General features: G+C 46.7%; 1 protein-coding gene across 4 annotated transcripts in view; it reads right to left on the bottom strand.

The window, feature by feature from the left end:
• Positions 1-15438, bottom strand: part of LOC307001471 (hyccin 2-like) — a 68308-nt gene extending 52870 nt beyond the window's left edge. Inside the window, exon 1 of one of the 4 annotated variants that reach the window (XM_079617980.1) lies at positions 15368-15438. The gene's annotated coding sequence lies outside the window, so the exon portion shown is untranslated. Of the gene's footprint in view, positions 1-14983; positions 15117-15367 lie in introns of those variants that run through there. The other 3 variants (XM_079617983.1, XM_079617981.1, XM_079617982.1) reach the window with 3 other exon arrangements.
• Between the last annotated feature and the right edge of the window lie 363 nt (positions 15439-15801).

Genomic DNA, 15801 nt, shown 5'->3' with positions numbered 1-15801 from the left:
CATTTAGCAAGCATAGGCTACGCTCAGCATCAGGGGTGTTTGTAGTTTGGACAGACCTTTCCCCACTGCTAAAAAAATCCTAAAGTAAACACTAACTCTTCTCATTTTTACTTTTCTGAAACATTAACCAAGATGGCCTAGTATTGTTGTTGATATGAGTCTGTGTTGTCTCGTTTTTTCACCGTAATTCTTAAAGTTAACATAATCTGACAGGAATCTTAGACAAGTAAATATTTTAACTGTGGTCAAATGTAAATTAACTTGTACCTATTTAACTTTATTCAGAAAATTATTATTTAATTCTGCAATTTGCCTTCATTAGCGATTATCATCAATTTGATTACACAGATATTAATTAAACTAAACAGCTAGACGGCATCTCTGAATTCAATAATGAAATGCCTTTAACTGAAAATTGAATGTTTAATCTTATTATTATACATTACTGACACTATCCTCCAATTTGATACTGTTAAGTGCTTTTTTGTTACAGTAGGCTATATTTTAATCTTTGATAACAGTAGGTTATACAAATACAATGGGTCATGTTAGCCCTGGTCCAATTAAAAAATATTAACAGATAGAACTCAGGACATTTTTGTTCATGTAAAATATACCTCATTGTCATGTTCTAGACTTGTTTTAGCTTTAAATAAAAAAATACCCCCTTAATATTGTGGCAGTTTTTTTTCTCTGTGGTATCGAAAATGTTATCGAATATCGATATTTTTCCAGGTATCGTATCGAAGTTAGAAATTCTAGTATCGTGACAACACTGGCTCAAAGCGGCACATTTTTTAACTTTCAGTACCGACTTGGTACTGAAGTCGGTACTTTAGACAACACTAAGAAAAACCCTACCAAACCTTCTCTCTAAACATGAATTAAAAACACACAATTGCAGATGATCTATCCTTATGTAGTTAGTTTAGTTATACACACATTTGTGCTTGTTTCTGTTACTTGTGACATTTTCATGGTTAAAGTCTTATTACACAGCATTCAGCACAAACTCTGCAACAATAATATGTCAGCAGCATGTATGTAAAAGTAATAACATACATGCGTGGTTTGTGAAAATGCTGGGAAGAGTTGCTGTGGAACAGAGACGGGATCTAAAACTGCTGGGAAGAGTTGCGGGAGAACAGAGACGGGATCTAAAACTGCTGGGAAGAGTTGCGGTAGAACAGAGACGGGATCTAAAACTGCTGGGAAGAGTTGGGGGAGAACAGAGACGGGATCTAAAACTGCTGGGAAGAGTTGCGGGAGAACAGAGACGGGATCTAAAACTGCTGGGAAGAGTTGCGGGAGAACAGAGACGGGATCTAAAACTGCTGGGAAGAGTTGCTGTAGAACAGAAGGACGGGATCTAAAACTGCTGGGAAGAGTTGCGGGAGAACAGAGACGGGATCTAAAACTGCTGGGAAGACTTGGGGGAGAACAGAGACGGGATCTAAAACTGCTGGGAAGAGTTGGGGGAGAACAGAGAGATGGGATCTAAAACTGCTGGGAAGAGTTGCTGTAGAACAGAGACGGGATCTAAAACTGTTGGGAAGACTTGCGGTAGAACAGAGACGGGATCTAAAACTGCTGGGAAGAGTTGGGGGAGAACAGAGACGGGATCTAAAACTGCTAGGAAGACTTGCGGTAGAACAGTAGGACGGGATCTAAAACTGCTGGGAAGAGTTGCTGTAGAACAGAAGGACGGGATCTAAAACTGCTGGGAAGAGTTGGGGGAGAACAGAGATGGGATCTAAAACTGCTGGGAAGAGTTGGGGGAGAAAAGAGACGGGATCTAAAACTGCTGGGAAGACTTGCGGTAGAACAGAGACGGGATCTAAAACTGCTGGGAAGAGTTGCGGGAGAACAGAGACGGGATCTAAATCTGCTGGGAAGACTTGCGGTAGAACAGAGACGGGATCTAAAACTGCTGGGAAGAGTTGCTGTAGAACAGAAGGACGGGATCTAAAACTGCTGGGAAGAGTTGGGGGAGAACAGAGATGGGATCTAAAACTGCTGGGAAGAGTTGCGGGAGAACACAGACGGGATCTAAAACTGCTGGGAAGACTTGGGGGAGAACAGAGACAGGATCTAAAACTGCTGGGAAGACTTGCGGTAGAACAGAGACGGGATCTAAAACTGCTGGGAAGACTTGCGGTAGAACAGAGACGGGATCTAAAACTGCTGGGAAGACTTGCGGTAGAACAGAGACGGGATCTAAAACTGCTGGGAAGACTTGGGGGAGAACAGAGACGGGATCTAAAACTGCTGGGAAGACTTGCGGTAGAACAGAGAGACGGGATCTAAAACTGCTGGGAAGACTTGCGGTAGAACAGAGACGGGATCTAAAACTGCTGGGAAGACATGCGGTAGAACAGAGACGGGATCTAAAACTGCTGGGAAGAGTTGCTGTAGAACAGAAGGACGGGATCTAAAACTGCTGGGAAGAGTTGCGGTAGAAAAGAGAGACGGGATCTAAAACTGCTGGGAAGACTTGGGGGAGAACAGAGACGGGATCTAAAACTGCTGGAAAGACTTGGGGGAGAACAGAGACGGGATCTAAAACTGCTGGGAAGACTTGGGGGAGAACAGAGACGGGATCTAAAACTGCTGGGAAGACTTGCGGTAGAACACAGAGACGGGATCTAAAACTGCTGGGAAGACTTGCGGTAGAACAGAGACGGGATCTAAAACTGCTGGGAAGACTTGCGGTAGAACAGAGACGGGATCTAAAACTGCTGGGAAGAGTTGCGGTAGAACAGATACGGGATCTAAAACTGCTGGGAAGACTTGCTGTAGAACAGAAGGATGGGATCTAAAACTGCTGGGAAGAGTTGCGGGAGAACAGAGAAGGGATCTAAAACTGCTGGGAAGACTTGGGGGAGAACAGAGACGGGATCTAAAACTGCTGGGAAGAGTTGCGGTAGAACAGAGACGGGATCTAAAACTGCTGGGAAGAGTTGCGGGAGAACAGAGATGGGATCTAAAACTGCTGGAAAGACTTGGGGGAGAACAGAGACGAGATCTAAAACTGCTGGGAAGACTTGGGGGAGAACAGAGACGGGATCTAAAACTGCTGGGAAGACTTGCGGTAGAACAGAAGGACGGGATCTAAAACTGCTGGGAAGAGTTGCGGGAGAACAGAGACGGGATCTAAAACTGCTGGGAAGAGTTGCGGGAGAACAGAGACGGGATCTAAAACTGCTGGAAAGACTTGGGGGAGAACAGAGACGGGATCTAAAACTGCTGGGAAGACTTGGGGGAGAACAGAGACGGGATCTAAAACTGCTGGGAAGACTTGCGGTAGAACACAGAGACGGGATCTAAAACTGCTGGGAAGACTTGCGGTAGAACAGAGACGGGATCTAAAACTGCTGGGAAGAGTTGCGGTAGAACAGAGACGGGATCTAAAACTGCTGGGAAGAGTTGCGGTAGAACAGAGACGGGATCTAAAACTGCTGGGAAGACTTGCGGTAGAACAGAGAGACGGGATCTAAAACTGCTGGGAAGAGTTGCGGGAGAACAGAGACGGGATCTAAAACTGCTGGGAAGACTTGCGGTAGAACAGAGACAGGATCTAAAACTGCTGGGAAGAGTTGCGGGAGAACAGAGACGGGATCTAAAACTGCTGGGAAGAGTTGCTGTAGAACAGAGACGGGATCTAAAACTGCTGGGAAGAGTTGCGGGAGAACAGAGAGACGGGATCTAAAACTGCTGGGAAGAGTTGCTGTAGAACAGAAGGACGGGATCTAAAACTGCTGGGAAGAGTTGCTGTAGAACAGAAGGACGGGATCTAAAACTGCTGGGAAGAGTTGCGGGAGAAAAGAGAGATGGGATCTAAAACTGCTGGGAAGACTTGGGGGAGAACAGAGACGGGATCTAAAACTGCTGGGAAGACTTGGGGGAGAACAGAGACGGGATCTAAAACTGCTGGGAAGAGTTGCTGTAGAACAGAAGGACGGGATCTAAAACTGCTGGGAAGAGTTGCGGTAGAAAAGAGAGACGGGATCTAAAACTGCTGGGAAGAGTTGCGGGAGAACAGAGACGGGATCTAAAACTGCTGGGAAGACTTGCGGTAGAACAGAGAGACGGGATCTAAAACTGCTGGGAAGAGTTGCGGTAGAACAGAGATGGGATCTAAAACTGCTGGGAAGAGTTGGGGGAGAACAGAGACGGGATCTAAAACTGCTGGGAAGAGTTGGGGGAGAACAGAGACGGGATCTAAAACTGCTGGGAAGAGTTGCGGTAGAACAGAGACGGGATCTAAAACTGCTGGGAAGACTTGCGGTAGAACAGAGAGACGGGATCTAAAACTGCTGGGAAGAGTTGCGGTAGAACAGAGACGGGATCTAAAACTGCTGGGAAGAGTTGCGGTAGAACAGAGACGGGATCTAAAACTGCTGGGAAGAGTTGCGGTAGAACAGAGACGGGATCTAAAACTGCTGGGAAGCGATGTGGTAGAACAGAAGGACGGGATCTAAAACTGCTGGGAAGACTTGTGGTAGAACAGAGACGGGATCTAAAACTGCTGGGAAGAGTTGGGGGAGAACAGAGACGGGATCTAAAACTGCTAGGAAGACTTGCGGTAGAACAGAGACGGGATCTAAAACTGCTGGGAAGAGTTGGGGGAGAACAGAGACGGGATCTAAAACTGCTGGGAAGAGTTGGGGGAGAACAGAGACGGGATCTAAAACTGCTGGGAAGAGTTGCGGTAGAACAGATACGGGATCTAAAACTGCTGGGAAGACTTGCTGTAGAACAGAGACGGGATCTAAAACTGCTGGGAAGAGTTGGGGGAGAACAGAGACGGGATCTAAAACTGCTGGGAAGAGTTGCGGTAGAACAGATACGGGATCTAAAACTGCTGGGAAGACTTGCGGTAGAACAGAGACGGGATCTAAAACTGCTGGGAAGAGTTGGGGGAGAACAGAGACGGGATCTAAAACTGCTGGGAAGAGTTGCGGTAGAACAGATACGGGATCTAAAACTGCTGGGAAGACTTGCTGTAGAACAGAAGGATGGGATCTAAAACTGCTGGGAAGAGTTGCGGGAGAACAGAGAAGGGATCTAAAACTGCTGGGAAGACTTGGGGGAGAACAGAGACGGGATCTAAAACTGCTGGGAAGAGTTGCGGTAGAACAGAGACGGGATCTAAAACTGCTGGGAAGAGTTGCGGGAGAACAGAGACGGGATCTAAAACTGCTGGAAAGACTTGGGGGAGAACAGAGACGGGATCTAAAACTGCTGGGAAGACTTGGGGGAGAACAGAGACGGGATCTAAAACTGCTGGGAAGACTTGCGGTAGAACAGAAGGACGGGATCTAAAACTGCTGGGAAGAGTTGCGGGAGAACAGAGACGGGATCTAAAACTGCTGGGAAGAGTTGCGGGAGAACAGAGACGGGATCTAAAACTGCTGGAAAGACATGGGGGAGAACAGAGACGGGATCTAAAACTGCTGGGAAGACTTGGGGGAGAACAGAGACGGGATCTAAAACTGCTGGAAAGACTTGCGGTAGAACACAGAGACGGGATCTAAAACTGCTGGGAAGACTTGCGGTAGAACAGAGACGGGATCTAAAACTGCTGGGAAGACTTGCGGTAGAACAGAGACGGGATCTAAAACTGCTGGGAAGAGTTGCGGGAGAACAGAGACGGGATCTAAAACTGCTGGGAAGACTTGCGGTAGAACAGTAGGACGGGATCTAAAACTGCTGGGAAGACTTGCGGTAGAACAGAGACGGGATCTAAAACTGCTGGGAAGAGTTGGGGGAGAACAGAGACGGGATCTAAAACTGCTAGGAAGACTTGCGGTAGAACAGTAGGACGGGATCTAAAACTGCTGGGAAGAGTTGCTGTAGAACAGAAGGACGGGATCTAAAACTGCTGGGAAGAGTTGGGGGAGAACAGAGACGGGATCTAAAACTGCTGGGAAGACTTGCGGTAGAACAGAGACGGGATCTAAAACTGCTGGGAAGAGTTGCTGTAGAACAGAGACGGGACCTAAAACTGCTGGGAAGACTTGCGGTAGAACAGAGACGGGATCTAAAACTGCTGGGAAGAGTTGCGGGAGAACAGAGACGGGATCTAAATCTGCTGGGAAGACTTGCGGTAGAACAGAGACGGGATCTAAAACTGCTGGGAAGACTTGCGGTAGAACAGAGACGGGATCTAAAACTGCTGGGAAGACTTGCGGTAGAACAGAGACGGGATCTAAAACTGCTGGGAAGACTTGGGGGAGAACAGAGACGGGATCTAAAACTGCTGGGAAGACTTGCGGTAGAACAGAGAGACGGGATCTAAAACTGCTGGGAAGACTTGCGGTAGAACAGAGACGGGATCTAAAACTGCTGGGAAGACATGCGGTAGAACAGAGACGGGATCTAAAACTGCTGGGAAGAGTTGCTGTAGAACAGAAGGACGGGATCTAAAACTGCTGGGAAGAGTTGCGGTAGAAAAGAGAGACGGGATCTAAAACTGCTGGGAAGACTTGGGGGAGAACAGAGACGGGATCTAAAACTGCTGGGAAGACTTGGGGGAGAACAGAGACGGGATCTAAAACTGCTGGGAAGACTTGGGGGAGAACAGAGACGGGATCTAAAACTGCTGGGAAGACTTGCGGTAGAACAGAGACGGGATCTAAAACTGCTGGGAAGAGTTGCGGGAGAACAGAGACGGGATCTAAAACTGCTGGAAAGACTTGGGGGAGAACAGAGACGGGATCTAAGACTGCTGGGAAGACTTGGGGAAAAACAGAGACGGGATCTAAAACTGCTGGGAAGACTTGCGGTAGAACAGAAGGACGGGATCTAAAACTGCTGGGAAGAGTTGCGGGAGAACAGAGACGGGATCTAAAACTGCTGGAAAGACTTGGGGGAGAACAGAGACAGGATCTAAAACTGCTGGGAAGACTTGGGGGAGAACAGAGACGGGATCTAAAACTGCTGGGAAGACTTGCGGTAGAACACAGAGACGGGATCAAAAACTGCTGGGAAGACTTGCGGTAGAACAGAGACGGGATCTAAAACTGCTGGGAAGACTTGCGGTAGAACAGAGACGGGATCTAAAACTGCTGGGAAGAGTTGCGGTAGAACAGAGACGGGATCTAAAACTGCTGGGAAGAGTTGCGGGAGAACAGAGACGGGATCTAAAACTGCAGGGAAGACTTGCGGTAGAACAGAGACAGGATCTAAAACTGCTGGGAAGAGTTGCGGGAGAACAGAGACGGGATCTAAAACTGCTGGGAAGAGTTGCTGTAGAAAAGAGACGGGATCTAAAACTGCTGGGAAGAGTTGCGGGAGAACAGAAACGGTATCTAAAACTGCTGGGAAGAGTTGCGGGAGAACAGAGACGGGATCTAAAACTGCTGGGAAGAGTTGCGGGAGAACAGAAGGACGGGATCTAAAACTACTGGGAAGACTTGCGGTAGAACAGAGAGACGGGATCTAAAACTGCTGGGAAGAGTTGCTGTAGAACAGAAGGACGGGATCTAAAACTGCTGGGAAGAGTTTCTGTAGAACAGAAGGACGGGATCTAAAACTGCTGGGAAGAGTTGCGGGAGAACAGAGACGGGATCTAAAACTGCTGGGAAGAGTTGCTGTAGAACAGAAGGACGGGATCTAAAACTGCTGGGAAGAGTTGCGGGAAAAAAGAGAGATGGGATCTAAAACTGCTGGGAAGACTTGGGGGAGAACAGAGACGGGATCTAAAACTGCTGGGAAGAGTTGCTGTAGAACAGAAGGACGGGATCTAAAACTGCTGGGAAGAGTTGCGGTAGAAAAGAGAGACGGGATCTAAAACTGCTGGGAAGACTTGCGGTAGAACAGAGAGACGGGATCTAAAACTGCTGGGAAGAGTTGCGGTAGAACAGAGACGGGATCTAAAACTGCTGGGAAGAGTTGGGGGAGAACAGAGACGGGATCTAAAACTGCTGGGAAGAGTTGGGGGAGAACAGAGACGGGATCTAAAACTGCTGGGAAGAGTTGCGGTAGAACAGAGACGGGATCTAAAACTGCTGGGAAGACTTGCGGTAGAACAGAGAGACGGGATCTAAAACTGCTGGGAAGAGTAGCGGTAGAACAGAGACGGGATCTAAAACTGCTGGGAAGAGTTGCGGTAGAACAGAGACGGGATCTAAAACTGCTGGGAAGAGTTGCGGTAGAACAGAGACGGGATCTAAAACTGCTGGGAAGCGATGTGGTAGAACAGAAGGACGGGATCTAAAACTGCTGGGAAGACTTGCGGTAGAACAGAGACGGGATCTAAAACTGCTGGGAAGACTTGCGGTAGAACACAGAGACGGGATCTAAAACTGCTGGGAAGACTTGCGGTAGAACACAGAGACGGGATCTAAAACTGCTGGGAAGACTTGCGGTAGAACAGAGACGGGATCTAAAACTGCTGGGAAGAGTTGCGGTAGAACAGAGACGGGATCTAAAACTGCTGGGAAGACTTGCGGTAGAACAGAAGGACGGGATCTATAACTGCTGGGAAGAGTTGCGGGAGAACAGAGACGGGATCTAAAACTGCTGGGAAGAGTTGCTGTAGAACAGAAGGACGGGATCTAAAACTGCTGGGAAGAGTTACGGGAGAAAAGAGAGATGGGATCTAAAACTGCTGGGAAGAGTTGGGGGAGAACAGAGACGGGATCTAAAACTGCTGGGAAGAGTTGCGGGAGAACAGAGACGGGATCTAAAACTGCTGGGAAGAGTTGCTGTAGAACAGAAGGACGGGATCTAAAACTGCTGGGAAGAGTTGCGGGAGAACAGAGACGGGATCTAAAACTGCTGGGAAGACTTGCTGTAGAACAGAAGGACGGGATCTAAAACTGCTGGGAAGAGTTGCGGGAGAAAAGAGAGATGGGATCTAAAACTGCTGGGAAGACTTGGGGGAGAACAGAGACGGGATCTAAAACTGCTGGGAAGAGTTGCTGTAGAACAGAAGGACGGGATCTAAAACTGCAGGGAAGAGTTGCGGTAGAAAAGAGAGACGGGATCTAAAACTGCTGGGAAGAGTTGCGGGAGAACAGAGACGGGATCTAAAACTGCTGGGAAGACTTGCGTTAGAACAGAGAGACGGGATCTAAAACTGCTGGGAAGAGTTGCGGTAGAACAGAGACGGGATCTAAAACTGCTGGGAAGAGTTGCGGTAGAACAGAGACGGGATCTAAAACTGCTGGGAAGCGATGTGGTAGAACAGAAGGACGGGATCTAAAACTGCTGGGAAGACTTGCGGTAGAACAGAGACGGGATCTAAAACTGCTGGGAAGACTTGCGGTAGAACACAGAGACGGGATCTAAAACTGCTGGGAAGACTTGCGGTAGAACACAGAGACGGGATCTAAAACTGCTGGGAAGACTTGCGGTAGAACAGAGACGGGATCTAAAACTGCTGGGAAGACTTGCGGTAGAACAGAGACGGGATCTAAAACTGCTGGGAAGACTTGCGGTAGAACAGAGACGGGATCTAAAACTGCTGGGAAGAGTTGCGGTAGAACAGAGACGGGATCTAAAACTGCTGGGAAGACTTGCGGTAGAACAGAGACGGGATCTAAAACTGCTGGGAAGAGTTGCGGTAGAACAGAGACGGGATCTAAAACTGCTGGGAAGACTTGCGGTAGAACAGAAGGACGGGATCTATAACTGCTGGGAAGCGATGTAGTAGAACAGAGACGGGATCTAAAACTGCTGGGAAGAGTTGCTGTAGAACAGAAGGACGGGATCTAAAACTGCTTGGAAGACTTGCGGGAGAACAGAGACGGGATCTAAAACTGCTGGGAAGAGTTGGGGGAGAACAGAGACGGGATCTAAAACTGCTGGGAAGAGTTGGAGGAGAACAGAGACGGGATCTAAAACTGCTGGGAAGAGTTGCGGTAGAACAGAGACGGGATCTAAAACTGCTGGGAAGACTTGCGGTAGAACAGAAGGACGGGATCTATAACTGCTGGGAAGCGATGTAGTAGAACAGAGACGGGATCTAAAACTGCTGGGAAGAGTTGCTGTAGAACAGAAGGACGGGATCTAAAACTGCTGGGAAGACTTGCGGGAGAACAGAGACGGGATCTAAAACTGCTGGGAAGAGTTGGGGGAGAACAGAGACGGGATCTAAAACTGCTGGGAAGAGTTGGGGGAGAACAGAGACGGGATCTAAAACTGCTGGGAAGAGTTGGGGGAGAACAGAGACGGGATCTAAAACTGCTGGGAAGAGTTGGAGGAGAACAGAGACGGGATCTAAAACTGCTGGGAAGAGTTGGGGGAGAACAGAGACGGGATCTAAAACTGCTGGGAAGAGTTGGGGGAGAACAGAGACGGGATCTAAAACTGCTGGGAAGACTTGCGGTAGAACAGAGACGGGATCTAAAACTGCTGGGAAGAGTTGGGGGAGAACAGAGACGGGATCTAAAACTGCTGGGAAGAGTTGGGGGAGAACAGAGACGGGATCTAAAACTGCTGGGAAGAGTTGCGGGAGAACAGAGACGGGATCTAAAACTGCTGGGAAGAGTTGGGGGAGAACAGAGACGGGATCTAAAACTGCTGGGAAGAGTTGCGGTAGAACAGAGACGGGATCTAAAACTGCTGGGAAGAGTTGGGGGAGAACAGAGACGGGATCTAAAACTGCTGGGAAGAGTTGCGGTAGAACAGAGACGGGATCTAAAACTGCTGGGAAGAGTTGCGGGAGAACAGAGACGGGATCTAAAACTGCTGGGAAGAGTTGGGGGAGAACAGAGACGGGATCTAAAACTGCTGGGAAGACTTGCGGTAGAACAGAGACGGGATCTAAAACTGCTGGGAAGAGTTGGGGGAGAACAGAGACGGGATCTAAAACTGCTGGGAAGAGTTGCGGTAGAACAGAGACGGGATCTAAAACTGCTGGGAAGAGTTGCGGGAGAACAGAGACGGGATCTAAAACTGCTGGGAAGACATGCGGTAGAACAGAGACGGGATCTAAAACTGCTGGGAAGCGATGTGGTAGAACAGAGACGGGATCTAAAACTGCTGGGAAGAGTTGGGGGAGAACAGAGACGGGATCTAAAACTGCTGGGAAGAGTTGCTGTAGAACAGAAGGACGGGATCTAAAACTGCTGGGAAGAGTTGCGGGAGAACAGAGACGGGATCTAAAACTGCTGGGAAGACTTGCGGTAGAACAGAGACGGGATCTAAAACTGCTGGGAAGACTTGCGGTAGAACAGAGACGGGATCTAAAACTGCTGGAAAGCGATGTGGTAGAACAGAGACGGGATCTAAAACTGCTGGAAAGAGTTGCGGGAGAACAGAGACGGGATCTAAAACTGCTGGGAAGAGTTGCTGTAGAACAGAAGGACGGGATCTAAAACTGCTGGGAAGCGATGTGGTAGAACAGAGACGGGATCTAAAACTGCTGGGAAGAGTTGGGGGAGAACAGAGACGGAATCTAAAACTACTGGGAAGAGTTGCGGTAGAACAGAGACGGGATCTAAAACTGCTGGGAAGAGTTGGGGGAGAACAGAGACGGGATCTAAAACTGCTGGGAAGAGTTGCGGGAGAACAGAGACGGGATCTAAAACTGCTGGGAAGACTTGCGGTAGAACAGAGACGGGATCTAAAACTGCTGGGAAGAGTTGCGGGAGAACAGAGACGGGATCTAAAACTGCTGGGAAGACTTGCGGTAGAACAGAGACGGGATCTAAAACTGCTGGGAAGAGTTGGGGGAGAACAGAAGGACGGGATCTAAAACTGCTGGGAAGAGTTGCGGGAGAACAGAGACGGGATCTAAAACTGCTGGGAAGAGTTGGGGGAGAACAGAGACGGGATCTAAAACTGCTGGGAAGAGTTGCGGTAGAACAGAGACGGGATCTAAAACTGCTGGGAAGAGTTGGGGGAGAACAGAGACGGGATCTAAAACTGCTGGGAAGAGTTGCGGTAGAACAGAGACGGGATCTAAAACTGCTGGGAAGAGTTGGGGGAGAACAGAGACGGGATCTAAAACTGCTGGGAAGACTTGCGGTAGAACAGAGACGGGATCTAAAACTGCTGGGAAGAGTTGCGGTAGAACAGAGACGGGATCTAAAACTGCTGGGAAGCGATGTGGTAGAACAGAGACGGGATCTAAAACTGCTGGGAAGAGTTGGGGGAGAACAGAGACGGGATCTAAAACTGCTGGGAAGAGTTGCTGTAGAACAGAAGGACGGGATCTAAAACTGCTGGGAAGAGTTGCGGGAGAACAGAGACGGGATCTAAAACTGCTGGGAAGACTTGCGGTAGAACAGAGACGGGATCTAAAACTGCTGGGAAGACTTGCGGTAGAACAGAGACGGGATCTAAAACTGCTGGAAAGCGATGTGGTAGAACAGAGACGGGATCTAAAACTGCTGGAAAGAGTTGCGGGAGAACAGAGACGGGATCTAAAACTGCTGGGAAGAGTTGCTGTAGAACAGAAGGACGGGATCTAAAACTGCTGGGAAGCGATGTGGTAGAACAGAGACGGGATCTAAAACTGCTGGGAAGAGTTGGGGGAGAACAGAGACGGGATCTAAAACTGCTGGGAAGACTTGGGGGAGAACAGAGACGGGATCTAAAACTGCTGGGAAGAGTTGCTGTAGAACAGAAGGACGGGATCTAAAACTGCTGGGAAGAGTTGCGGTAGAACAGAGACGGGATCTAAAACTGCTGGGAAGAGTTGCTGTAGAACAGAAGGACGGGATCTAAAACTGCTTGGAAGAGTTGGGGGAGAACAGAGACGGGATCTAAAACTACTGGGAAGAGTTGCGGTAGAACAGAGACGGGATCTAAAACTGCTGGGAAGAGTTGCTGTAGAATAGAAGGACGGGATCTAAAACTGCTGGGAAGAGTTGGGGGAGAACAGAGACGGGATCTAAAACTACTGGGAAGAGTTGCGGTAGAACAGAGACGGGATCTAAAACTGCTGGGAAGAGTTGGGGGAGAACAGAGACGGGATCTAAAAGTGCTGGGAAGAGTTGCGGGAGAACAGAGACGGGATCTAAAACTGCTGGGAAGACTTGCGGTAGAACAGAGACGGGATCTAAAACTGCTGGGAAGAGTTGCGGGAGAACAGAGACGGGATCTAAAACTGCTGGGAAGACTTGCGGTAGAACAGAGACGGGATCTAAAACTGCTGGGAAGAGTTGCGGGAGAACAGAGACGGGATCTAAAACTGCTGGGAAGAGTTGGGGGAGAACAGAAGGACGGGATCTAAAACTGCTGGGAAGAGTTGCGGGAGAACAGAGACGGGATCTAAAACTGCTGGGAAGCGATGTGGTATGACCCTATGACATGAAATTCAGCTGAATGTAAATGATCTCATGGCCGCTGTGATTTGTGTGCTTTCCTGCAGCCACCGGGAGGCGGGGCTTGCAGCAACAGTATATTCGTTCTTACATTTAATATCAAAGACAAAATAAAATAACTATATTGAGATATATCTTGATATAAGATTTTGGCCTAATCGCGCTCAGCCCTAAACGACAGGCTAATGAATGTGATAACGTGATGCTCATGCCCCACAATAGACATCCAGCGAGTTTATTAACCCTTTGTTCACCATGGGAGTTTGATACATTTGGGGCAGAAATAATTACAATTTGGCTTGATCCTTTTATTAATGTTTAAAAAACTGAATTTTAAGTTCCATGTTCTGTAATATATTTTTCAATGACTTTTCCTGTTGTTTTAGGTTTTTGCCATCGTATCAGTTTAGTATTAAATAATAATAAATTATATATTTAGTTAATATCAAAACATTTTAGTCAGTTATCGTACCGAATTCATAATATTGTATCATGACACATTATGTGTGTTTGACTGGCTGAGGCTGGATTTTAATGCATGAATGAATCATTTTTTATAATGCTCTTAGATATTACTGTTAGGGCTGATGATTTTGGAGAATAATATAATTGTGATTTTTTTCTTTCAATATTGCGATTTAATCTGCAAATATTTTTAAGCTCTTTATCTTCTGTATTATTCAACAAAGACAAGCAATAGATCCTTGTGTAGTATGACCAACACAATATTCGATATATTAAACATAAACTGTTCTTTCCTGTTGGCCAGGCCTATATGTTATGATGAAACTAGGTGATGCATAAATTGATATATGGCATACTTCTATTTAATTACTTCAATCCCAGCAGTATTTTGACTGATTTGTTGAAGTTTCAGCCTTGTAAACATGTAATAATTATCATGACAACATAAAGCACTGACAAATAAGCCTGGTGTAAACATTAATATGAAAGTCAGTAACAAATCACACAAACTAAAGAAAAACAAATCTGTGGCTTTAACACACTCAGTATTTAAATCATTCAAAGTCACTGTAATAAACATATGACATTTACATGGATTGCACTTTTTAAGCGCGGTCTGTGAACTTCACTAGACAGTCTTTAAATAAAAAAATAAAATAAAAAAATATATATTATCTTCCTGACCTCCAGTCAGTAACATAACACAAGTGCAGAAAAATAATATCACATAATAATATCAGACTACTGTTAGAAGACTGGAAGAGGCTTAGTCGAACACAACAGAACCCTGTGGTGGTGAAGTCGTTCGTTACCGGTTCTTAACGGGTTCTTGAGGTAATTACACTAGGAAATCCAAACTCACAATGACAAGAAAATGTGCCTTTGTAAAATAAAGGGGAAAACCAGCATGCGCTCTCTACCGTTTCGGCCTCTGAGAACTTGTGCACGTCAAAAAATAAAGCGGAGTTTATTGACATGTCAACAAATGGATGAGAACAGCATACTGGCCAAACACACTAACAACATGTTTATGACCATAAAGGGAGCGCTCTGTGTACTGTGTACTTATGGACCCGCATCCACATGCAGCAGTTTTAGGAGTGACTTCTGCATTTCAATAATGAAACTGAATCACAGACGTTAATGCAGATTCATATAGAAATATATAGAAATATTATAATAAAAATTATTTTTTTTGTAAAAAAAATAACAACTTAGGCTATACATTTTGTAAATACCTTACTGTTTCTGTCGTTCAGAAGACTTCATTTCACCTTCAACAGTTCAGCTACATTCATTATTTGTGTACGATATTATTTGATCTGCATTTCTGTCGCAGCGATTCCAGCATTAGATCAACATCACGACTCCCAGCATCAGTCTCACACACACACACACACACACACACACACACACACACACACACACACACAGAGAGAGAGAGAGAGAGAGAGAGAGAGAGAGAGAGAGAGAGAGAGAGAGAGAGAGAGAGAGAGAGAGAGAGAGAGAGAGAGAAACCCGATGGATGATGATCTCTCATCATTAACGGAATAAAGCCCAAACTTTCAACAGCACGTGTGTGTGTGTGTGTGTGTGTTAAAGGCAGGAGATGATGAACTCACCTAGTTAGTACTCCTCGGATGATCAGCTGTCTCCTGCTGCTCGCGCATCTCTAACAGAGCCAGTACACGTCAATGACGACAAACTCCGCCCCCTTTTACAACCGGAAGTAGAGGCGGAAAATAGATAATAAAAGCATGGCTAATCTATTTATAAAACAGACAGGGCAAATTTACTTTTCCTGCTGATTTTCGAAATGCATATTATACATCTTATTGTGAACAATTCATACATGTGTTTAATTTTTTTATTTGTTTTGACTCTGTAAGTTTAATCAAAATGTTACTGGATCTTCCAGTGTCCTGGTGCGTTTAAGTTCATGGTTTGCCCCAACTTGTAAACTCAGGGCTTGAAGAAAATCCTGAGCTCCCCACTCATATTTAAGACGTGGTGGTGCTCATGTGCGTTCAGCTTGTAACGATCTTCTGTCCGACAT

Source organism: Phoxinus phoxinus (genome assembly GCF_949152265.1).
Source record: "Phoxinus phoxinus genome assembly, chromosome: 7".
In the NCBI taxonomy this organism is placed as follows: Eukaryota; Metazoa; Chordata; class Actinopteri; order Cypriniformes; family Leuciscidae; genus Phoxinus; species Phoxinus phoxinus.
This window is presented reverse-complemented; position numbering and strand designations above follow the sequence as displayed.